We start from the raw sequence: 25,390 nt of genomic DNA on the forward strand, positions 1-25,390 counted from the left end.
TTTAAAATGGCAACTGTCCATCGAAAGGTAACTGTTTGTATCAACATTTTTAAAATGTGTTTTAGTGACCACTTTATCTTTTTCTATACTTTCACTATTTTATTCCTATTTTTGTGTTTGGTAAAACACTGTTAGATTTTTCTGCACTGTATATTATTTGTTGAGGCGTTTTTTTTCAAGGATCTATAGTAGCGCGGAAGCACTTGTCACTTTATTCACTGTATATTTACCTAATTACTTTTGCTGCCATTATGGATGTTTTTTCATTTGTTGAAAATAGAAAAGTGAACCTTGATGATATTTTTAACCCTCCTAACAAAACACGTAATATGGACCTAGAAAGCTTAGTCAGGAAGCTAGGTCACCACATGGAGAAAAAAGTGAGTCTCTGGTGGGATATTAACACATTTGACCGATACATTAGAGAAAATATTGTTCCCCGTAGACTCCGGTGGGAACTTCCACCTAATGATGGCCTGACAGACAAGGAGTCTATGGATGAGTGGTTTGAATTTTTTAATAATAAAAGTGTGGAAGGCCTAAAGTTTCTGTTAAAACGAAAACAGCGCAAGGTGCGCATTATAGATAAGCTGATAGATGAGCTAAAATCTAAGATAGAACCACACAAAGAGTCCGAGGATTTTAAAAAACTTACAACAATATTAAATAAAGATCTTACTGCTAAAGATCTAGAAGTGCAGCAACGAAAAATGAAAAAGTATCAACGGGATATTGGTGACTATAAGTCAGACCTTGTCTTTAAATGGCAACAAAAGGTCGAGTTAGCACAACCTAATTCAGCCTATTCCACACCGGAGAGAGAAGTTAGGATATTAGATCCTACACCTATGTCTAACCGGGTAGAATCGAGATTTGAAGAAAGGGCAGCATACCCTGAAGCAAACAGGTCTTATCAGGAACAGCCCTATCATGCTAGACCCTATTATGAACAGCCTTATAATGGGAATCAGGGACAACGCACCCCGAAGAAAACTGGTAAAAAAACTTTCAAGAAACCCTACAAGAAACCATTTAATAATGGACATACTGGTCAAAATAATCAGAACAATCAGAGGGATTATAGAGCACCACCACAACACTATGACCATCATGGGGGGAACGATAGAACCCCTATATATACACAGAATAGATTTGAACCTATTAGGCATCATCAGGAGCCATATTATGATCAAAGACAATTCCAGAGTTACTATGACTATAATGGATATAGGGCTTTTTTAGACAGGGAGAGGAGGGAGAACTCACCTCGGCGACAACCAGAACCATACCGCTCACCCCCAAGAAGAACTCAGGAAGACAGGTTAAGTCCCGAACAAAGAGAGGCAATCGAGCGGGAAAGGGAGTCCAAGCGAAAAAGAGAGTAGTTGGCCAAAATGTAGTAAACCTGAGTGGTAAGTCCATTACAGCAGAAGAACTGGCAGTACTGGACAAAGGGTTGAAACATGCCCCTACAAAAAATCTAAACAAATTCGAAACCTATATTGGAATCCAGAAATATGTGAGGAAACTAACGATTAAAAAGTCCATCTTAAATAACCCTTTTACACCGCATATATCTTTACCAAGTGAGATAAATGGACTATCACATAGTACTCTGAGAAATAATTCGGTCTACAACCCTCAGATATCCAAAAACCAACATATAGATGTCTTTAAAAGATTAGTTTTACAAGACCTGGAGTCTCTAAAACTAAAGAAAATAAATGACCCAATCCATATAAAGAAGGGAATCAAACTACTAACTAAAAGAAGTGACATTGTTGTCCGCCCAGCCGATAAGGGAGGAGCTGTCGTGATACAATCAAAGGAACAGTATCAGAGTGAATTGAGTAGACAACTGCAAGATGGTAACACGTATGATAAACTTTTGGGGAACCCTACCTCAAAATACAAGAAAGAGCTGACATTACTCATAAATTTGGGAAAGAAAAAGGATATCCTAAATAAGAAGGAAGCTAAATTTCTGTTACCTGAAATGTGTAGGATACCAGTTATCTACACTATCCCTAAGATCCACAAATCTCGTGAAAACCCACCTGGCAGACCCATAGTAAATGGGATAGATTCTCTTACTGCCAGGATGGGACAGTATATTGACTATTTCATCCAACCTGCTGTCCAAAAGACTCCAGCCTACCTCAAGGACACAAAACATATATTACAGCTTCTCAATACAGTGTCAGTGTGTGAAGGTACCACACTACTTGCTACAGCAGATGTTACATCACTGTACACGATTGTACAGCACCATGATGCTTGTTTTGCTGCTAAGTGGCTTTTACGCAAATTTAGCAGCCTTGTCTGTAAGCAAAGGAAGTTTCTAATCAAGTGCCTCGATCTTTGCCTTAAGTGTAATTATTTTTGGTATGATCAGAGCTACTACCATCAGGCTATTGGTATTGCCATGGGAGCAAAGTTCGCACCTAGTGTAGCGAATGCCTTCATGGCATTATGGGAAGAGGCAGCTATATATGAGAATACTCCAGTTGAGTTGTCCCTCTATAAGAGGTATATAGACGACATTATCATCCTGTGGAACGGGAGCAGAGAAGGTTTGGAGAACTTCCTGGAGACACTCAATAGCAATGACAAGAACATTTCCCTAGTGTGGAAAATTGATGAGAAGTCTATAGACTTCCTAGACTTAAACATAAGTATAGAAAAAGATAAAGTGGTCACTAAAACACATTTTAAAAATGTTGATACAAACAGTTACCTTTCGATGGACAGTTGCCATTTTAAACCTTGGTTATTTAATATCCCGAAGGGACAACTGATTAGAATTAGAAGGAACTGTACGAAAGAGAGTGATTACATGTTGCAAGCTGACATGATTGGCATGAGGTTTAAAGAAAAAGGCTATGATGGACCATGGGTGAAAGATCAAATAGATACTGTTAGTAAGCTAGATAGGAATCTGATGCTGCAAGATAAACCGAAAATACATCAACAACAAAATGCACCGGTTCTTATTCTAGACTATAACTCCCAATATAAAGATGTGGCCAAATTGATTGAGAGACATTGGCACATTTTAAAGGGAGATAAGGATCTAGGGCAACTGCTTCCAGAAAAACCAAGGATAGTGTACAAGAGAGCACCAACTTTGAGAAACTTGATTGTGAAAACAGTAGTTGAACCACCACCAAAACCAGGATATACCTTCTTTTCAGGAAAGGGTTTTTATCCATGCAAGAATTGTAATGCATGTAGAAAATCACAGAGGTTTCAAAAGAAACGCACCGAGTTTGTAGCAACAAACACAGGTGAAACCCACGTGATTAAAGAGTTTATTGGTTGTCACACTGAGGGTGTTGTTTATGTGCTACAATGTAGCTGTAACCTCCAATATGTCGGCAGAACAAAGAGGGCCCTGAAGGTTCGGGTTAGCGAACATGTGGAGAACATAATTAAGGGCTTTCCGAAACACAGTGTGTCAAGGCACTTTGATCAAGTACATAATCGTGACCCCACCCAATTACAATTCTGGGGGGTAGAAAAATACAATCCCTCATGGAGAGGGAGTCACAAGATTCGTACAATCAGCCAAAAGGAGTCTAAATGGATTCATACTATGCGTACACTTGTACCGGGTGGTATGAACGTTGAATTTGATCTCAATTGTTTCCTTAGTAACTTTTGATTGATTTAATTCAGCTGTTCTGTGTATATTTGTCATCTCACCATTTGAGGGAGAATGGTTTATACATGATGGTCAATAGGAATACTTGAGAAAGAAATATCTTTATATATATAGATTGTGGGTATGTGATGCGACAAACCAGGTGTGCGACCACCCCCTTATTTTTATATATATATTTTTTATATTTTTTATATATATATTTATATATCTATATGTAATTTTATATATGGATATCCACCATCTGGATTGTATTATATTAATGTATTTTTATATATATTTTTTATATTTTTTACATATTTTTATATATTAATTTTCAAATACTGCGTTCTAATACGTTTAGTATTTGTCTCATATAATCTTTTTACAATCTATAGGTCTGTTTTTAAATAGGATTGCTATCACCATTTTTGGTGAATTTGTATATGTACAATGTATTATGTTCCCCACAGTAGAATTGGTTGAGAGGATTTATTCCCATTGATACCTCGGGGATGGGAATGATTTTCCTCCTTAGGCTGCGGAAATATACATTTTTAATATGGATTTTTAACCTGTAACTATATATGCATATTTGTCCGACATACAGCGGTAAATATGATCCAGTGTTGCAGCTTAGCGAGTCTATAACATCTAGTTGCCATGGAGATATGTATCGTTTAATGATCCTCAGACGGAGTTATGCCATTCCAATGTAATGTGTATACAGAGCATTTGGACTTCAATAATATGGCGGCGATACTATTTCCGTTTTCCCGGATATATAAACAATAGAATGTCCGCCAATCAGATGCCCCAGATGAAGACACGTGACGTCGTGTCGTAACGCGTAGGGATTGGCGTACACCTGGAGTGACGTAAGCCGGCGCTGTGAACGCCGCTCATTTTTAAATTGCTGCACATTTGTTACTTTTTAAATGTAAGCACAGGTTTTTTCATTGAATAAATTACAACCTGGTTTACTGTGCTTCACTATCGGAGGTTCCTTTTTTTGTTCCCTCTCTCCATTGTATCTATCTGGGTGGAGTACTATACGAATTTATCGTAGAGACGAGGTGCCAGCTCAAGGGGAGAAAGGACAGGGATTACCCTTAAAGGATTTCCACGGTGTGAGAGATTCGATGCTCATCTTTATCTACCTAGAGCAGGGGTCTCCAAACTTTTTACTTCGAGGGCCACATTCTATATTTTACACATATTCGCGGGCCGGAAAAATAATTTATAAATAAATCCACAGTAGAACAAGAATAGAATAGAATTTGACTTACTGCTGACAGCAGGACTGGATGGTGCTCCTATATTCTTTGCTGGCAACTAAACGCTGGAGCATCATGCAGCAGGGCTAAACTTCCAGCGTGCATGAGGCTTTACACCCATGTCCCCATACATCTGTGTCCCCATCCATCGGTGTCCCCATCATCTGTGTCCCTATCCATCTGTGTCCCCATCAGTCTCCCCATCTGTGTCCTCATACATCTGTGTCCCCACCCATCTGTGTCCCCACCCATCTGTGTCCCCATCCATCTGTGTCCCCATCAGTCTCCCCATTCATCTGTGTCCCCATCAGTCTCCCCATTCATCTGTGTCCCCATCCATCTGTGTCCCCATCAGTCTCCCCATCTGTGTCCCCATCATGTGTCCCCATCCATCTGTGTCCCCATCAGTCTCCCCATTCATCTGTGTCCCCATCCATCTGTGTCCCCATCAGTCTCCCCATCTGTGTCCCCATCATGTGTCCCCATCCATCTGTGTCCCCATCATCTGTGTCCCCATCCATCTGTGTCCCCATCAGTCCCCCCATCTGTGTCCCCATCCATCTGTGTCCCCATCAGTCTCCCCATCTGTGTCCCATCCATCTCCCCAATCATCTGTGTCCCCATTCATCTGTGTCCCCATCCATCTGTGTCCCCATCAGTCTCCCCATTCATCTTTGTCCCCATCATCTGTGTCCCCATCCATTTCCCCATACATCTGTGTCCCCATCACTCATCAGGCTATCCCCACAAATTGGTGTCCCCATTAGAGCCCCCCCATCATTCATCCGAGTCTCCCTGCACATTTGTGTCCCCATCACAGCCCACCCCCACCTGCATATTTGTGTCCCCTTCAGAGCCATCACCTCCCCTTCCGCATATTTGTGTCACCATTAGAGCCATCAGACCCCCTCCTCACATGTTTGTGTCCCCATAAGAGCCACCAGCACCCCCACATTTGTGTCCCCATCAGACCCCACAGATATTTGTGTCCCCATCAGAGTCATCACCCCCCCCCCCCCCACATTTATGTCCCCATCAGAGTCATCAGCCCCCCCCCACATTTGTGTCCCTATCAGAGTCTCATCAGCCCCCCAAAATGTGTGTCCCCATCAGTCTACAACCCCACCCCCCTAGTGTGTCCCCATCAGAGTCATCAGCCCCCACATATTTGTGTCCCCATAAGAGTTATCAACCCCCCCCACATTTGTGTCCCCATAAGAGTCAGTCCCCCCCCCCACATTTGTGTCCCCATAAGAGTCAGCCCCTCCCCACATTTGTGTCCCCATCAGAGCCATTTAACCCACCCCCACACAAGTGTATCAGCCCCCCTCCTTGCATGTGTCCAGCGCGTCTCCATCACTGGCTTTGCAGACCTGCTGCACCTCCCGACTCCCGCCCCGCTTGTATTACACACTCGTTACTGGTTAACAGCGAGGCGGGAGGCGGGAGCAGGGAGGCGGCTAGGGGTCTGCACTACACCTCATTGGCTGCTGGGATGCCGTGGTCCCAGCAGCCAACAACACAGTGAGACGCCGGAAGGGATTGCGGGACCTGCGCTGCTTATTGCCTGGGGCGAATATGCAGCGCAGGTTCCACAGCTAACAGGTGGATAGGATTCAAGCTGCGGGCCGGAAGAAATGGCCTGGCGGGCCGGATGTGGCCCGCGGGCCGTAGTTTGGAGACCCCTGATCTATAGTAGCGCGGAAGCACTTGTCACTTTAGCCGCTGCAGTTATACGGCGGCAGGTCGGCTCAGCTGTGCGAGATCACGTAGCTATACGTCATCCCGCAATTCAGCCAATAGAGGCGCGTGCCCGGTGGGCGCGATCACCGCCGGGCACCCGCGATCACTGGTTACAAAGCGAGAACCGGGAGCTGTGTGTGTAAATACACAGCTCCCAGTCCTGTCAGGGGGAGAAATGCTTGATCGTCTGTTCATACAATGTATGAACAGTGATCTGTCATTTCCCCAAGTCAGTCCCACCCCCCCTTCAGTTAGAACACACACAGGGAACATAATTAACCCCTTACTCGCCTCTAGTGTTAACCCCTTCCCTGCCAGTGGCATTTTTATAGTAATCAATGCATTTTTATTTTACTGATCGCTGTCCCAAAAATGTGTCAAAAGTGTCCGCCATAAGGTTGCAGTACCGATAAAAATTGCTGTAAAAAATAAATATTAATAAAAATGCCATAAAACTATGCCCTATTTTGTAGACGCTATAACTTTTGTGCCAACCAATCAATAAGCGATTTTTTTTATGGAAAATATGTAGAAGAATATGTATCGGCCTAAACTGAGGAAAAAACATTTTTGGGGATATTTATTACACCAAAAAGTAAAAAATATTCATTTTTTTTTAAATTGTCGCTATATTTTTGTTTATAGCGCTAAAATAAAAAACATAGAGGTGATCAAATACCACCAAAAGAAAGCTCTATTTGTGGGAAAAAAAGGATACCAATTTTGTTTGGGAGCCACGTCGCACGACCGTGCAATTGTCAGCTAAAGCGACACAGTGCCGAATCACAAAAAGTGACCCGGTTATTGACCAGCAATATGGTCCGGGGCTGAAGTGGTTAAAGGGACGCAGTGCCGAAATTCAAAAAATGGCCCAGTCATTGGTGCAGCCAATATTTCCGGAGCTCAAGTGGTTAACTGCAAAAGAACCAGCCACCGTCAATTTACTGAGGCAGGTTGGCTCTCCTGGGTGAATCACTGTAGGTGTACGTTGGACCATTTAAGAGCCATAGGGGGCATGGACGTGCACCCGCGGCGCGATACCGGAGCCGATGTGCGTGGCCGATGGCTGCAATGTCCTCCCAGGGAACACATTTAACCCCTTGATTGCCCCCTAGTGTTAACCCCTTTCCTGCCAGTGACATTTACACAGTAATCAGTGTATTTTTATAGCACTGATCGCTGTATAAATGTCAATGGTCCCAAAAAACTGTCAAAAGTGTCAGATTTGTCTGCCACAATGTTGCAGTCCTGCTAAAAATTGCAGATCGCCCTGCCATTACTAATAGAAAAATAATAATAAAAATGCCATAAAAATGCCATAAATCTATTCCCTATTTTGTAGACGCTATAACTTTTTGTGCAAAGCAATCAAAATATGCTTATTGCGATTTTTTACCAAAAATATGTAGAGGATTATACAGTATATTGGCCTAAACTGATGAAGAATTTTTTTTTGTTTGTTTGTTTTTTTGGGATATTTATTATAGCAAAAAAGTAAAAAAATATTGTTATTTTTTTAAAATGTTCACTCTTTTATTTTACTAAAAATTTAGCTGTTGACTTTTACTTTCAAACAATTTTTATTTTTCAGAACTTAGAAAAATCATCACATTGCATAATAACATACAATACAGAAGGCTAGTAGCAATGAAAGCTGGTTGAGTCACTAGGGGTATTTCTATCTACTAACTAACTATGGTCTAGGCCAGTGATGGCGAACCTTGGCACCCCAGATGTTTTGGAACTACATTTCCCATGATGCTCAACTACACTGCACAATGCATGAGCATCATGGGAAATGTAGTTCCAAAACATCTGGGGTGCCAAGGTTTGCCATCACTGGTCTAGGCTATATAGACCTCCACAGCTTTCTTGATTTTGGTCTAGGGACCGGAGGGGAGAGGCAGCAGAGGCAGAGAAGGAAGGAATCCCTGCCCCTGACACCCCAATTGGGATCAATCTGTGCCAAGGAGAGATCCCCTCCACCACTGCCAACTCACCCCACAGCCCCCTAACAGAAAGATATCACTGAGGGAGTCTACTTCCAGGGATTCCTTGTTTGTGTGAGCATTAGACATGTGCATTCGTTTTCATCCGAATGCATTTTCGTCTGAATTTCAGATAATTTCGTTATCATTTTAACAAACGATAACAAAAGCACAGAAAACGAAAACCGAAAGATCCGTAATAAATAATGCTTTATTTTTGTTTTTGTTGCGGTCAAATGTGCCTAACCTTAACTCTATTAGTCCAATATTATTCTACATAAAGCGAAAAGATTCGACATAGAGAGAAAAGATTTGACATTATAGAGACATGAAGAAGATACGACATAGAAAGAAAAGATTTGACATAGAGAGAAAAGATTTGACATAGAGAGACATGAAGATTCGACTAAGTAGCTAAAAACAACTGTAAATTATGCCTGTGAAATAGTGCATGTTTCCCGTACTTAGAACTATCTCTGCACAAAGTATAATTTCTGAAGGAAAAAAAGTCATTTAAAAATGACTCACGGCTATAATGAATTGTCGTCTCCCGGCAATTCAGAGAGAATTCATTCATAAAAAAAAAGCGTGGGGGTCCCCCCAAATTCAATTACCAGGTCCTTCAGGTCTGGTATGGATATTAAGGGGAACACCGCCGTCAATTTAAAAAAAAATGACATGAGGTTCCCTCCAAATATCCATTCCAGACCCTTGAGGTCTGGTGTGGATTTTAAGGGGAACTCCACCCCAAATTTAAAAAAAATGGCGTGGAGTTCCCCCAAAAATCCACACCAGACCCCTTATCCGAGCACGCAACCTGGCCGGCCGCAGAAAAGAGGGGGGACGAGTGAGCTCCCCCCTCCTGAACCGTACCAGGCCACATGTCCTCAACATGGGGAGGATGTCCCCATGTTGATGGGGACAAGGGCCTCATCCCCACAAACCTTGCTCGGTGGTTGTGGGGGTCTTCAGGCGGGGGGCTTATCATAATCTGGAAGACCCCTTTAACAAAGGGGACCCCCAGATCCTGGCCCCCCTACCATTTCACTAAGGAAGTGTAAATAATTGTAAAAAAACACACACACCGTGGAAAAAAGTCCTTTATTAAAAAAAACTCCAACATTGTCGGTATCCAGCGACGGGTGATCTCTTCTCCGCCGGGGTCCAGCGATGAGATGTCCATCCAGGTCCGGAATGCAGAGCGCAGCGTCGCCGGCCGCCTGTCTCCACCGGAGACAGCCCGGCAAATGACGCGGCTGGAGCTAGTGACATTTCTTATATAGGTGAGGCGGGGCCACTCGTCACTTGACCCTGCGCTCTGGATCTCGGATCTGGATGGACATCTCATTGCTCATTGCTGGACCCCGGCAGAGAGGAGATCACCCATCGCTGGATACTGACAATGTTGGAGCAGGGAGCGGGGATCGATAGTGGATTACCACCGCTGGATTTTTTTTTTTTTTAATAAAGGACTTTTTTCCATGGTGTGTGTGTTTTTTTTACAACTATTTACACTTCCTTAGGGAAATGGTAGGGTACAATGTACCCCATTACCAATTCACATAGGGGGGGCCAGGATCTGGGGGTCCTCTTTGTTAAAGGGGTCTTCCAGATTCTGATACGCCCCCACCCGCAGACCCCCACAACCACCGGGCATGGGTTGTGGGGATGAGGCCCTTGTCCCCATCAACATGGGGACATCCTCCCCATGTCGAGGGCATGTGGCCTGGTGCAGTTCAGGAGGGGGGCGCTCTCTCGTCCCTCCCCTTTTTTCTGCGGCTGGCCCGGTTGCATGCTTGGATAAGGGGTCTGGTGTGGATTTTTGGGGGAACTCCACGCCATTTTTTTTTATTTGGGCTGGTGTTCCCCTTAAAATCCACACCAGAGCTGAAGGGTCTGGAATGAATATTTGGGGGAACCCCACGTCATTTTTTTTAAATTGACGGCGGGGTTCCCCTTAATATCCATACCAGACCTGAAGGGCCTGGTAATTGAATTTGGGGGGACCCCCACGCTTTTTTTTTATGAATGAATTCTCTCTGAATTTCCGGGAGCCGACAATTCATTATAGCCGCACGTGATTTTTGCATTTGACTTTTTTTTCCTTCAGAAATGACACTTTGTGCAGAGACAGTTCTAAGTACGGGAAACATGCGCTATTTCACACGTATACCTTACACTTCGCCCCTAGGTTTTTTTTTTTTTAAAGATTCCGTCGAATCTTCTTAGAACATTCGACAGACACCATAAGCCTTCATTGACAGATTCGACCTTAATAAATTTGGATTTTCGAACGAATGCATTTTTTTAACGAAAAACAAAATAAACAAAAACGAATTTCGGGAGTAACTAAATACATTTATTTTTCGGACGAAAACGAAATTCCGAAACAAAATATTTCAGTGTGCACATGTCTAGTGAGCATTATACTTGGAGGTTTGCATTGCTGCTTAAGATTCATTTCTCAGTGCAAAATATTGCCTCTCCTCAATTCAAACGTTTAGAGAGAGGTGAATAAACAGAGGACATGGAAAGAAAAGGAGGGTATAGAGAAAGAAGAGAGGGGTAAATATGAGCCAGTCCCTAATTTGTGGATTCGGGGTGGTTTGGGAAAACTCGGGGAATAAATGGGATGCCTAGAAATAAGGCCCAGGGTTCCCAGACACTTTCAAATTGTTGAGGGTGTCATTGAAGGTGCTTGCAAATTTTTCTTGGAACATAATGCATACAATTTCTTGCATCTAGCTGCTGCTAGGGAGACATCAGCCTGTTTACAAGCCTTCACAATAGTCAGTTTAGCTCCTAGGAGGATAAGGTGGATCAGCTTTTGTTTGGACTTGGGGATTTGGGGGATATGGGCATCAAGTAGGGCGAGTGAGGGGGACATGGGGACCGTGCAGTTGGTAACCTTATATATAATATTAAAACAAATTCCAGAATGATCTGATTCTGGGACACTCCCACCAGATATGTGCCATCGTGCCCCAGAGCTGGCAGCCCCTGAAACACTGGAGGTCTGCTATTGGGTAGCTGCAAGTCTAGTGGGAGTTAGGTACCATCTAGTTAGGACCTTTGAATTGGCTTCCATCAGGGAGGTGTTGAGAATCCCTTTGAAAGCTTTGGTGCAAGCTGTCTACCAGGTCTCCAGGTTCCACTTGAGAGGTCAGCCTCCAGGAAGTCATGTAGGAAGATTTGAATATCGATAGAGTGATGAATAGATCACAGATATGCCCCCCTTTGCTCCATGGCTTGTCCACACCAGAGTTCATAAGCCATAAATTTGCGTGGAAGTGGTTTATGCTTCCATAATGTGTGTAGGAAGTTTGAAATCTGCCCGAATCTGAACCTCTTGGAGTCCGGGAGTTCAAGTTTGTTGATGCAGTGACTAAGGGTGATGGGGTCCTTGGGGGTGAAGAAGTGTCCTATAGGGTACAGCCCTTTATCTAGCTATCATTTGAAGGATCTGATGTCCATTCAAAGTGGGACATCAGGATTGTGGAATATGTGAGCCAGAGAGTGACTTGAGGACACCAGGGCTGGACAGTTTTGCAGGATGTCCCAAAGGGTGGGGGCTAGAATCAGGGATCTGCTTTTCTGGGGGCACCGGAGTAAAAAGTCCAGGGTAAAGCTAGGAACTGCCCATCTTCCTATTCAGACCCAATTCGTTTTTTTTAATCTGGAATAGATTGTGGAGAGTTGTGCTAGTCTCGCCACCAAGTAATATTTGGGTAAGTTTGGTCGTCCCAGACCTCCCATTCATCTGTGTAAATATAAGGCATGTTGAGGTAATCTACGTCCTGAGTTTCCCCAAATGAACTTAAGAATCTTGCTTTGGAGTGACCTTAGGGCATCTTTCCTAATGGGGCAAGGGAGGGAACGGAATTGGAATACGATTTTAGGGAGTAAGGTCATTTTGATGGAGTTTATTCTTCCTAGACAGGGGAAGTCATGTTTGGCCCACTTCTTAAGATCTACTTCCAGTTTTTGGTATAAGCAGGCCCGTCGGAACACGACAGGCAAAGCAAGCAACTGCTTGGGGCCCCCGAGCTGGCCAGGGGCCCCAGCAGGACGGGCCCTTACTGAGCCGCTGTGCAGCCGCTTAGGGTGCCTACGTCTGTCCCTGGTCCTGGACAGTTTCAATGGAGAACACAGCCTGTCAGCCAGCGCAGCCACTGCATTTCCTGTACTGGTTGCTAGGGCCGCCCCGCTTGGCGTCTAGTAACCAGACAGGCCAGTAGCGAAGCCCGTGCTTCGTGCTGCACAACTCTCTGGGGCCCCGCCCCTCCTCCGGTGCCCAGTGGCATTTAGCAGGGACTGGTCTTCACTCTCCATGTGATCTGAAGTTTTCCCGGGCAGCTGCACACTGGCTGCTAACTTCTCTCTCTCTCCCTCCCGCACTCCTTTGGGCATAACAGCAAGAAGAAGAGCCGTACGGGACTGCCAGTGAGTACACTTGATATATCACAGGGATCCAGCCTGTCCCTGACAGATGACTCTGATCCTTCCCACGCGTTCCCCCTTCCTCTCCCTGTGCTTGGTAATGGAGGTGAAGTCCGCTCCAGCCAGCTACTGTGTCTCTCTGATGTTTTTCCAATCACTGTCTGCACAGTGCCTCTCTGATACTCCCCCATGCTCTCCCCCGTGCTCTCCCCCCTCCTGTACTTGGGCTTGATAACAGAGGTCACTGCAATGGCTATTTTTTTGCCTCACAGACTGCACACCTCCTGTCCCTGCTTTCTCAGCATGCCCGATTGCTGTGTCGCTCCCTCAAACACCACAGTAGAAGAGGGGGCACATTCATGTCTGATTCACACTGCTGCAATGTCAAACATCACATGTGATTCGCACCTCACTGCTGTGCAAATCTCATGTGATGTCTGTGAGTGTTACCCTAAGGGGCTCTCTACAACTTTAGCTGTCTGTAGTTGTCTGATTTTTGTGCTGGAGCTATGAAATACTCAAAACTGGCTGTGTTGGAAAGGTTCTGGCTACAAACAGAGCACACAAGTACTATACATAAGCTGACATGTTGTAACCTATCATTTAAAAAAAAATGTAATGTAGCGGGCAGGGAGGGGGTGTGTTGTCATATTCTGCTCCCTATCGCAGAATGCTGCGGAAGTCACGTGGCGGCCAACTGCGCATGCGCAATGCGCTCCAACGGCAAATGCGATGCGTTCCACAGGATTTACGACACTACACTCCAGTGAACCCATCACAATTTGTCACACAGAGCGGGGGAGAGAGAGAGAGACACACACATTCAGAGCGAGAGAGAAATAGAGATAGAGATACATTCAGAGCGAGAGAGGGATACAGATATAGAGATACTGAGATACATTCAGAGCGAGAGAGGGATACAGATATAGAGATACTGAGATACATTCAGAGCGAGAGAGAGATTGTGTACATATATTATAGATAACGGAAGTAATGCACATAGGGGAGGTAATCCCCTCCCTGAGCCCCGCTTCTCTCTCAGTATCTCTATATCTGTATCCCTCTCTCGCTCTGAATGTATCTCAGGATCTCTATATCTCTATTTCTCTCTCGCTCTGAATGTGTCTCTCTCTCTCTCTCTCTCCCCTCGCTCTGTGTATGGTAATACGTCACTTCCGTGACAAATTGTGATGGTTTCACTGAAGGGTAGTGTCGTAAATGCTGTGAAACGCATCGCACTTGCGGTTGGAACGCATTGCGCAGTTGTCCGCCATGTGACTTCCACAGCATTCTACGATAGGCAGCAGAATGTGACAATACAGGGGGTGGGGCATAAAAAGAACATAGGGAGGGAGGAGGGGGCCGGGGGATGTAAAAACATGAGGGGGGTTGGGGGGCCTCCATGTCCATTTTGCTTGGGGCCCCCAAATTCCTTCAAACGGCCCTGGGTATAAGGGCGGGTAGTTGTGAGTGTATAGGATTTTAGTGTGGGCTGTTAAGGTGATCCCCAGGTATCTAATTGTGGATTTACTCCAAGCAAACTTAAATGATTGCTGGAGCAGGGAGACTGTCATTGTTGGAAGACAGACATTGAGGGCTTGTGATTTGGAGTAATTGACCTGGAGACCTGAAATTTTGGTGAATTCTGTACTTTGCAGAGATTAGAAAGTGAGGTTAGAGGGGAGGTTAGAAATAGGAGGATGCCATCTGCAAAAAGACTGCATTTGTGATTTTGGGTCTTCACATGATACCCCTTTAATATTGGGGTTTTGGCATATTGCTATGGCTAGGGATTCAATGGCGATGGCAACGATGAGTGGGGAGAGAGGACATCCTTGTCTGGTTCCCCTGGCAATGTCTATTGGAGGAAAGTAGTAGTGAATTTGGGGTTTTGGCTTGGGAGTAAAGGGTATGTAGTAGCACCATAAATTGCTGTCCAAGGACCATGACATGGAGTCAAAGGCTTTCTGTAAATCCTGAGCTAGAAGTAGACTCAGTTGTTTAGGACCTCTGTCCCAACTGGTTTGTAATATTGACACAATTGGGGTTATTTACAAAAGGCAAATCCACTTTGCACTACAAATCTGAGGGATAGATCTAAAATGAGGGGAAGCTCTGCTAATTTTATCATCCAATCATGTGAAAGCTAAAATGCTGTTTTTTATTTTCCTTGCATATCCTCCTTGGATCTACAGCGACTGCAATTCCAAGTGCACTTTCAGTGCAATTTCAAGTGCACTTTGCACTTGTAGTTTGCACTTGTAGTGCAAAGTGGATTTGCCTTTCGTAAATAACACCCAATGTCTATTGCTCATCTTACTTGTCCAGGTCCTTGTCTACCAGGTATGAAGCGCACCTGGTCTTTATGAATGTATGAACTAATGAAGGAGACAAATGGGATCTGAGGGTTAGGTGGAGGCACGTGGGAACCACCCCAAGCCAGGGCAACCCTGGTAACGTTTCAAAAGTGTAAATCAACAGCCAATAGGAACAGGCAAACATAGGTTATGAATGAATTTCAATCATGTCTGGACGGTCATGCCCCCCACTCCCCTGGAGGGGCAAGGGAGGGAGGAGGCCCCTTTGTTTTACTTCTGGACCTCCCACACACAGGTGGGGACCCCTCTGAAAAAAAGAAGGGGGATGGGGGGGAGTAAAGTCAAAAATTGAGATGTTACCAAGGGTCCCTGAGAAGGGGACAAGTCTAAATCATTCCTTCTAGGGTTAATAAATTCTCAAGGTTATTGGTCTGTGATTCTCCCAGTAGGTCTACTGGGAATCCTCAGGGGAGAGCAGGGGCGCTGTTAAGGCAAAACAGGTAAAAAGTGAAAATTGAACAGGCGGGCATTTGGAGAACTGTGGAACCAGTTTGGAAACCTCCCAAAAGTGTAATAAGAGAAGTCTCTAATTGGTGGATTAAGTTGAATCCAGAACCCAAAACCCGACTCTGGGGATGTGAGATAGAAGCAAGCCAGATTGATTTATGAACAGTCAAGGAGGACCGTTGTCTTTAGCCTTCCTATTCTTCATCTTGTTCCAGAGCAGGGATTGAGGGCTAGTAGGTGTTGGTCTTTTAGTCGATCCAAGTATGTTGTTGGACGTGTCCATGTCAGCTTCCTGGGAGATACTGTAAGTTGCAGATGGAATAGGAGCTTTTCACCCTTTCCTTCTAAAGCCTCGTACACACGGTCAGACTTCAAACAAACTTTTCCTTGGATTTTTCTCCAAAGGGAGTTGGCCGTGAACGCCCATAGCATACACACGATCAGACTTTTTCGGCAACAAACACGAACATAGTGACGTTTCAACGTACTGATGAGAGTTCAAAAGAGGAAGTTCAATTCTCCGTCGTCACCCATTGGGCTCTTTCTGCTAATCAAGAGTTAATAGAGGTTTCATCTGTGTGGATTTGCATTTTTAAGTTTTGTGCAATTCTGTTTGTTTCTGAACAGCCGTTCGTCAAGCAGACATGTTGCGCAATCAAACGAGGGAGCGTGCTGTTTATGGGCTTGGAGTTCTGACTAAAACTCAAGCCCGGTCCAGGTCCAGGAGTAGGAGGAGGACTGTTAGGACCAAAAATCGGTTGCTTCATCGTGACCAATTTTGCCATATGCCATTGCTAAGGGAGCTCCAGGAGAATAATCCTAATGATTTTCGAAACTATCTGCGGATGACGGACTCCTGCTTTCAGCATCTTTTATACTTGCTGTCCCCCTATATTTGGAAGCAGGACACCTGTATGAGGACTGCTATTCCAGCAGAGCAAAGGCTCATAGCCACTTTGCGCTACTTGACGACAGGGAGAAGTCTCCAGGATATAAAGTTCACCACTGGAATATCTTCCCAGGGTCTGGGAGTCATAATTCCTGAGACTTGTTGAGCCATTATTCAAGTCCCGCAGAAGGACTATGTTCGAAAATATCACATTCTATCTACTTCATGTTTTATGTTTTATTATGTTTTTTTTTCTTACACCATTATTGTAATTTGCTGTGAATGTCCTCTTTTTGCATGCTGAATCTTTTTTTTGGCCTACATGCATATTTGCCTTCACTAACCTCCCCAGCATGCTACCCACATCCACACCTAGCATATTAAAACATATTTTTTGTTTTTTATATTTTTTGGCTTCCCTTAACAACCCTTAAACTGTGTAACATTTGTATTGTTGTCCTCAAATTCATGCAGAGTGCAAGAGATCCTTTTTTGGGGTGCACAAACTCTTTCGTAACCCTCCCCTCCCCAAAATGCTGAATCACCTGATACAACTACTCTATTTGCTGACTTAGCAAAACATATACTTAGTATACCCCTTTTGTTGTTGTAAGATTTCTTCCAGAATTCTCCAAAGCATGTAGTAACTAGCATGTAGTACACTATTAATTGCTGGTCTACATTTTTTTTAAATGTTAAAATCTGCTTATTATGATTTGTTTTTTTGTTTTTGTATATATTATGTCACTTCTTATCTGCCCACTGGGCTGCCAATCTTAAAAAAAACATAGTGGCTTGCAAAATGTACCTTCATTTGTTCCCCATTTTGGTCACATGGAAGTGGAGAGGGTTATTACCAGTCCCAAAACTCTGTCCATTCAACCTCATCCCCATAAAATTGTTGTAATGTGCCACCAGAGGGAGTGAGGAAGCATATAAGTATAACTGTTTTACTTTTTTGTCAACATACTGCTTTAAATGTTATTTTTTTATCTTTCCCCTAGAATATATGTGTTAAAATAGCTTGCAATTGTATGTGCTCAAATAGTAACACATTTTTATTTGCTTGACTCCATAGTTTCGTTCCAACCCCCAGCAATGGCAGGATGTTGCAGGCCAGTTTGCCAATCTGTGGAATTTTCCCAACTGTGGGGGTGCCATTGATGGCAAACATGTGAGGATTGTCCCACCACCTGTCTCAGGCTCTTATTTTTTAAACTATAAGGGCTTTTACAGCATAGTTCTGCTTGCTGTTGTGTTAGCGAACTATGAGTTCCTGTATGTGGATGTGGGTATGAATGGTCGCCACTCTGATGAAGGTGTCATGACACATACAGAGTTCTACCATCGTCTACAAAATGGCACTTTACATTTGCCACATGCTCAGGACAATGTGGAGGGCCTCCATTTCGTTTTTGTGACAGATGAGGCCTTTGTTCTTGGGGGAACATCTTCTGAAGCCCTTTCCGATGAGGAACCTCACCCCTGAGCAACGCGTTTTTAATTACCGACTCTCTCGTGCCAGAAGGGTGGTGGAAAACACCTTTGGCATATTATCGAGTCGTTTTAGACTTTTTTAACTGCCATTAACTTGGCAGAATATACGCTCAACCATGTTGTGTTGTGCTGCTGCATCCTCCATAATTTTTTAAGGATGAATGCTAGCAACTAAATTGGCTCCGGGCATACTGATGACCCCTCAGGTTTACGGCCAGCTGAAGAGGCAGTGATGCCAACTCCAGAAAGTGGTCGTGCTGCTGTCTCCTCCCAGAATGCCCGTCTTGTCCGGGACCAGTATATGGACTACTTTGTGGGTAGAGGGACAGTGCATTGCCAGCAAAATGTCCTTGACAATCTGTAAAATGTATTTTTGTTTCTTATAAAAATAATTTCTGGACCTACTGTTGTCTGTGTTTATTATTCTTTTTGCAAATGTCATTCTAATAATATTTGTAATTTTCTCAACTATTGCAAACCAAGCTGATTTTTATTTTATTTAGCTTTTCTTGGTTCTAGTTTTTGTAGGATAATTTGCAGTTTTATTTATTTAAATGTTATCATTTTGATGACAGAGAATATGTCTATTATTTGTTGGATTTTATTTATGTTGGGAATGCACAAGAAACAAAATGGCCTCAGCTGATGTGGATAGAATTGTGGAGAGTGATGTGCATGGTTCAGTCTGGTATGACAAAAATCACAGCCTGTAGTAGTACCACAGCCTGGGGACATATATGTCTTCTGCTGCTGCTCCCCATCTTTTGGAGTCCACAACCTTCTTGTGCTCCCTATATTGTACATACTTCTCAGGTTCCCAATTTTGAACTTATAACATAATTGATGTATGCCCTGGGGTACAGAGGTTTTGCCAATTCCACCAGTTGATATATTGCTGCCTTCCTCTTGATTTTGATACGCCATTCTTGTGCTTATTATTATTTAAATAAAATTAATATGAACAAAATTATTTGATTATGTGTTGAAATTATAAAGACAGTTTGTGAGTAGGCAGGTAATTTTCTAAAATTAAAGGGACACACATAGAGTAGTTGGGTTTTTGAGCATAAAAAATAAAGGGGATAATTGGGTTGTGCTAACTTGACACACAAAATAATATAGAAATAGGTTTGATTCATATAACGAAAAAAACACTAATCCACAGTAAAGACATTTGTTTTTACTCTGTCAGTATCACCAGCAAAGCAACTTTTAGTATTATCACATTATAAAGAAGAAGAGAATGTGCGCTGCATTTCTTGATTTCATAACTTGCCGTGTCACAAATGTGCCATTTCCAATGCGAACACTAGATTTACAAGACAGAACGCTTCCAGCTGGTCCTTGCTTCTGAGAATGCGCGTTTGTACTTTGTACAAAACTCTGATGGCTTGCTGTACACACGGTCGGACTAGGCACCATCGGACTTTTGTTGCCGAAAAGTATGTCCATTTGCAGAGCGAACTTTTGTCCGATGAAAAGCGTAAAAGTTTGTCCGATGGAGCGTACACGCGGTCGGATTTTTTTTTGCAAACCTGCTCATTTTGAAGTTTGTTGGCAAAAAGTCCTACCGTGTGTACGGGCCTTAAAGTGGAGGTTCACCCAAAAACTAAATTTTTAACATTAGATTGAGGCTCATTTTGGGCAGCAGAATCGGGCGTTTTTTTTTTTAAACTAAGCAGTACTTACCGTTTTAGAGAGCGATGTTCTCCGCCGCTTCTGGGTATGGGCTGCGGGACTGGGAGTTCCTATTTGATTGACAGGCTTCCGACAGGCTTCTGACGGTCGCATTCAGTGCATCCCGATTTTCCGAAAGTAGCCGAACGTCGGTGCGCAGGCGCCGTATAGAGCCGCACCGACGTTCGGCTTCTTTCAGCTACTCGTGACGCGATGTATGCGACCGTCGGAAGCCTGTCAATCAAATAGGAACGCCCAGTCCCGAAGACCATACCCGGAAGCGGCGGAGAAGATCTATCTCTAAAACGGTAAGTACTGCTTCGTTTTTAAAAAAAAACAACCCAATTCTGCTGCCCAAAATGAGCCTTAATCTAATATTAAAAAAAATAAATTCAGGTGAACTCCCGCTTTAAGAAAGTGAAAAAATAATGGTTCTTCCCTTTATTGGAGAATTTCACTACAAAGGGGAAGGCCCATTTATATTTGATGTCCTTTTGTGTCAGGACTGATAGTAAAGGTTTCATGGTTCTTCTGTGCTGCATTGTGGAGGATGACAGGTCTGTGAAGATCTGGATGGATTGATCCTGGCAATGGTACTTAGAAACATGGGGCCAGATCCTCAGCCAGCGGTGCAAATTTAGTTTGTCCTAACTTATGTCATTTAAGTTACGTTGCCTTAAGTTGGTGTCGTAAGTGCCGTATCCACAGCGCATTTGCGTCTAAATTTGCGCCAGCGTAACTTAAATTCAGAGGCGTAAGGCGGGGTTTTTGCAAGTGGGAAGGAAGTGGGCGTGCTTCATTGTAATGAGCCGTGACCCCATGCAAATAAGGCGCCGGCCGTACTGCGAATGCGCGCACGAATCGGGACCTCACTGGGCATGTGCAGAACTGGTCTCGGCGCAATCAGTGAGATAGGTAAAAGGCCAAGTGTACTTAGTTTGAGGATCGCCCTGTGTGTAAAAAGCACCACACACACACACTTCCCTTGCAAAAGTATATCCCATTGTTCCCCTTCCATGAGCAATTTGCTTCTGCTCTGTTTGTTTGTGTGTTGGTAAGTTGTGTTTGTGAGAAAAGTGTTTGAGGAGTTGGAGAGTCTAGTTGTTGTTTGTTTTTGAGAAGTGTCTTTATTTATTTTGTTTGTTATTGTTTTTGCTGATTGTTTTTTGGTGTTTGTTTTTTGGTGTTTGTTTTTTGGTGTTTGTTTTTTGGTTGTTTGTTGGTGCGTGTTTGTTTTTGAATTACTATTAGCTGTGTCCTTGTGTGTTTAGATTTTGGTTAGTTTTTTGTGGTATATATTTTTGTCAGGTTTTTGGGTGTGTATTGTAGATTGTTTGTCGGGTGTGTTTGTTGTTGCTGGGTGGTGTATGTGATGCCCCCCAAACGCAGGAAGCTTAATTTCACCCTGGGAGAGAAGCAAATTCTTGCTCGGGGCATTGTGAAATATGGGCGATTTCTGCATGGCCCTGAGAGCCAGAACACCACCCCGGCCAGGAGGAGGCAGCTTATAAAAAAAATCACCGACCAGATCAATGCGGCGGGGGGGGGGGAGACTAGGACCCCCGCTGGCATACAGAAAAAAATAAATGATCTGAGAAGCGTCGTCCGGAATAAGATGGCAAGGATCGACGCCCATACCAGGGGCACTGGAGGAGGGGGACCCTGCCCAGTCAGACTGACGGAGGAGGAATGGGCAGTGGCCCAGTGTTTCCACCCACAGCAGGTGGTGGGCCTGCCTGGCTATATGTCAGATGTTCCTAGGAGGACAGGTAGGTTTTTTTGTTTATTCTCTGTTGATTAGCATGTGTGGGTGGGGGAAGGGAAGATGTGCCAAGTGTGTGGTTCCTCAAACATGTGATTGTTTTGTGTCCTCCACAGATGGCCAGGAGGTTACACGCCAGGAGGTTACACGCCAGGAGGTTGGAGGCCAGGAGGTTGAAGGCCCATCGGGCCAGGCTGCAGCACCACCCCCGAGACAGGCTGATGATGAGTCCCAAGAAGGGCAGGATTCCCCAGGGGAGGGGATTGGCCAAACCTCCACTCATGAGGAGGTTGAGGGGGAGGAGGTTGAGGGGGAGGAGGATGAGTGGGAGGAGGATGATGAGGGGGAGGAGGAGGAAAATATGCAGATTGGCCGGGAAGTCCTCCTGGCCACTGATATGATGACCTTTGAGTCTTCCCCTGAGACTACCCCTGAGGCTGGCACCAGTCAGGCCACCATCAGGGGTAGCCCCTCCCACTTCTCCCCCAACAGGCCTCCAGTCACCAGGGTCACTCTCTCCCCTCCTCCAGGCCCGCAAGACTCAGCGGCAGCCAGGGGGCCAACCCAGGAGACCGTGGCTGTGGGCGAGCGTCTGTCGGCCAGTGTGGTGAAGGACAATGCCCGGCAGACCTGCACTCTTGGAAAAATACTGGAAAAACTTACGCAGATGGAGCACAGCCAGGGTGAAATGATGGAGGCACTCGGTGATGTGGCCACCAACTCAACGGCGGTCATTACATGTTTGAACGACATACAGACCGCCACAACGCGCGTGGCCCATGAGCTGAGTGCCCTGACCCAGGCTGTGCAGGACAATACAAGGTCTGGCCAGGCCAATGCGGCTGCCCTCACTGCCTGTCTCACTCGCATTGCAGGGGCCATGGAGGGCAGGCCAGCAGGGGCGGCTCCTCCTTCCCCAGCTCACCCCCCCCAGGAGGCTCCTCCTTCCCCAGCTCACCCCCCCCAGGAGGCTCCTCCTTCCCCAGCTCACCCCCCCCCCAGGAGGCTCCTCCTTCCCCAGCTCAACCCCCCCAGGAGGCTCCTCCTTCCCCAGCTCACCCCCCCCAATGGACATCCTCCGCGACGGCGTGGCCGTGGCCGTGCCCGTGGCCGTGGCCGTGCCCCTGCCCGTGCCCCTGCCCAGCCAAGGCGTAGCAATCGCCGCCGCTAATTAATTTGCTGGGATACTTTTGTTTTTTTGTTTATGCATTTTTTTTTTTTTATTATTTAATTTGGTCTTCTGTACTTATGATTTGATTTATGTGTGTGAATGATGTGTGAATGTGGGGGGGTGGCATTCCTGAGAAATTAAGGGTGTCACCCTCAGTTTTGGTGGAGAAGGGATCCCCAGGACCAGGGAGAAGTGCAATCCCAGGTTCCTGAATGGTGTATGAATGCACAGTGACATAATTGGAGCCGTGGCGTGGCGTTACTGCTCCCAAGTCCCAAAGGGGGGGGGGACTTGGATCTAATCCAATTCGATGTGCATGTGATGTGTCTGTGCTAGGAACCACAGTGGTGTGCATTCATGCATTATCATTGTGACTTTATTGATGTGCATTTACAGGGAAAAGATACATTCTTATTGTGACATTAATCATGTACATTTACTGGGAAAAAATGCCTTCTGCAAGGCGTCTCCTGGCTGCTGTGCCCTCAGCAGACCGGGTAGAGTTGGTTGGGGGAGTATTGCCTGGGTCAGGGGTCAGGTCATCACATAAGTCAATATGCAGTCCCCTTCTGAGGGCAAAGTTGTGGAGTATACAACATGCCCCAATTATTTGGCACACAAAGTCAGGGGAATACAGCAGTGTACCCCCAGACTTATCCAGGCATCTGAAGCGGGACTTCATAAGCCCAAAGGTCCGTTCAACCACTCCCCGGGTTCGTATGTGCGCCTGGTTGTAGCGTTGCTCTCCTGGGGTTTGGGGGTTCCTGAATGGGGTCATTAGATGAGGTCCCAAGGCATATCCTGAGTCACCTGTAAGGGAAAAGACAGGAGGATATTAGTCATGCATGTGCCCCTTGTGATGTGAGCATCATGGGGGGGACATAGCTGACACACATGTCACTCACCAATCAGCCAGCTGTCTCCATACATGTTCTGGTCCAAATCTCTTGAGATCTGGGTCTGCCGGTAAATATAACTATCATGGCAGGATCCCGGAAATTTAGCACAGACGTGCCAGATGAGGCCATGGGCATCTACGATGACTTGCACATTGATGGAATGCCAGCCTTTACGATTCCGGAACATGTGCTCAGTATCATGGGGTGGTTGTAGTGCCACATGGGTACAATCAATGGCCCCGATGGTGCGTGGAAATCTGGCAATGTGATAAAAGTCTGTCATGGTCTTTAAACGCTGATCCTCCTGGGTGGGTTTTTGAAACTGATTTCCCATGCGCCGCAGGATTGCAGGGACCACTTGGTGCACACACCTGCTGATGGAGGATTGTGCCATCCCAGCCACGCCTCCACTTGTGCGTTGGAATGAGCCAGTGGCAAGAAAATGCAAAGTGGCCAGTACTTTGGTGAGTGGCTGCAGTGCATGGGAGCGTTGGGTTGGGCTGGTAAGATCATCCTGAAGTATTGTTGTTAATTCCAGGATGGCCTCACGGGTAAATCTGTAGTTGCGGAAAACTTCAGAAGCAGGCATGCCAAACAAATCTTGGCGTGGGCGGTATACCCTCTCCTGTGCCCTCCTCCTCCTCCTCTGTGCCCTCCTCCTTCTTTGTGCCTCTATAGACACTAATGCAGCTAGTATCATTGATGGTCCTGGCATTTTGGCAGAGAGATTTTAGTCCTGAACGTGTGTGTGTGCTGAGCTCTTCCTGAATGGTGTTGCTTCAGCAGACATTCAGACGGCATGTGTAAAATTAGGGCTGCTTTTATAAAGTGTAAATTCCCACCAGGAAACTAACAGGTGCGCACAGGGCGTAATCTACGGCGCACACACTTAATTCTGTGGATCGCCCTATCTCCCTCATTTGCATCTTTGCCTATCAAATAAAGCGGCGTGCCTAGCGTAATTTGCGCACGAGAATGCGCCGGTGTAATTTTTTTAGGTAGGACGGAAAAGCCGGAATTTCAGGCGATTCTCGTTTTGAGGATCGGGCGCAAAGATACACGCTGTGTAAAATTAGAAAAATCGAGTTAAGTCGGCGTATCTCTTTTGTGGATCTGGCCCCTGGTTTTAAAGGTTTTGGATAGGTACATCAAGAATAAAAATGTATACATTTTTACAATTCTTGCATTTTAATTGGTTGCCGACCAGCCGCCGTAGTTTTACAGTGGCAGGTCGGCTCCCCTGCGCGAGAGCACGTAATATAAACACACAGCTCCCGGTCCTGTCAGGGAGAGAAATGCTGATCTTCTGTTCATACAATGTATGAACAGAAGATCAGTAATTTTCCCTAGTGAGGCCACCCCCCTACAGTTATAACACACCCAGGGAACATACTTTACCCCTTTCCCGCCCCTAGTGTTAACCCCTTCACTGCCAGTGGCATTTTTATAGTAATCCAATGCATTTTTATAGCACTGATCGCTATAAAAATGCCAATGGTCCCAAAAATGTGTCCGAAGTGTCCACCATAATGTCGCAGTGTGTGTCAATGTTTGTATCTTTACTTATAAAGATACAATTCAA

Source organism: Rana temporaria, chromosome 5 (assembly GCF_905171775.1).
Source record: "Rana temporaria chromosome 5, aRanTem1.1, whole genome shotgun sequence".
Classification (NCBI taxonomy): domain Eukaryota; kingdom Metazoa; phylum Chordata; class Amphibia; order Anura; family Ranidae; genus Rana; species Rana temporaria.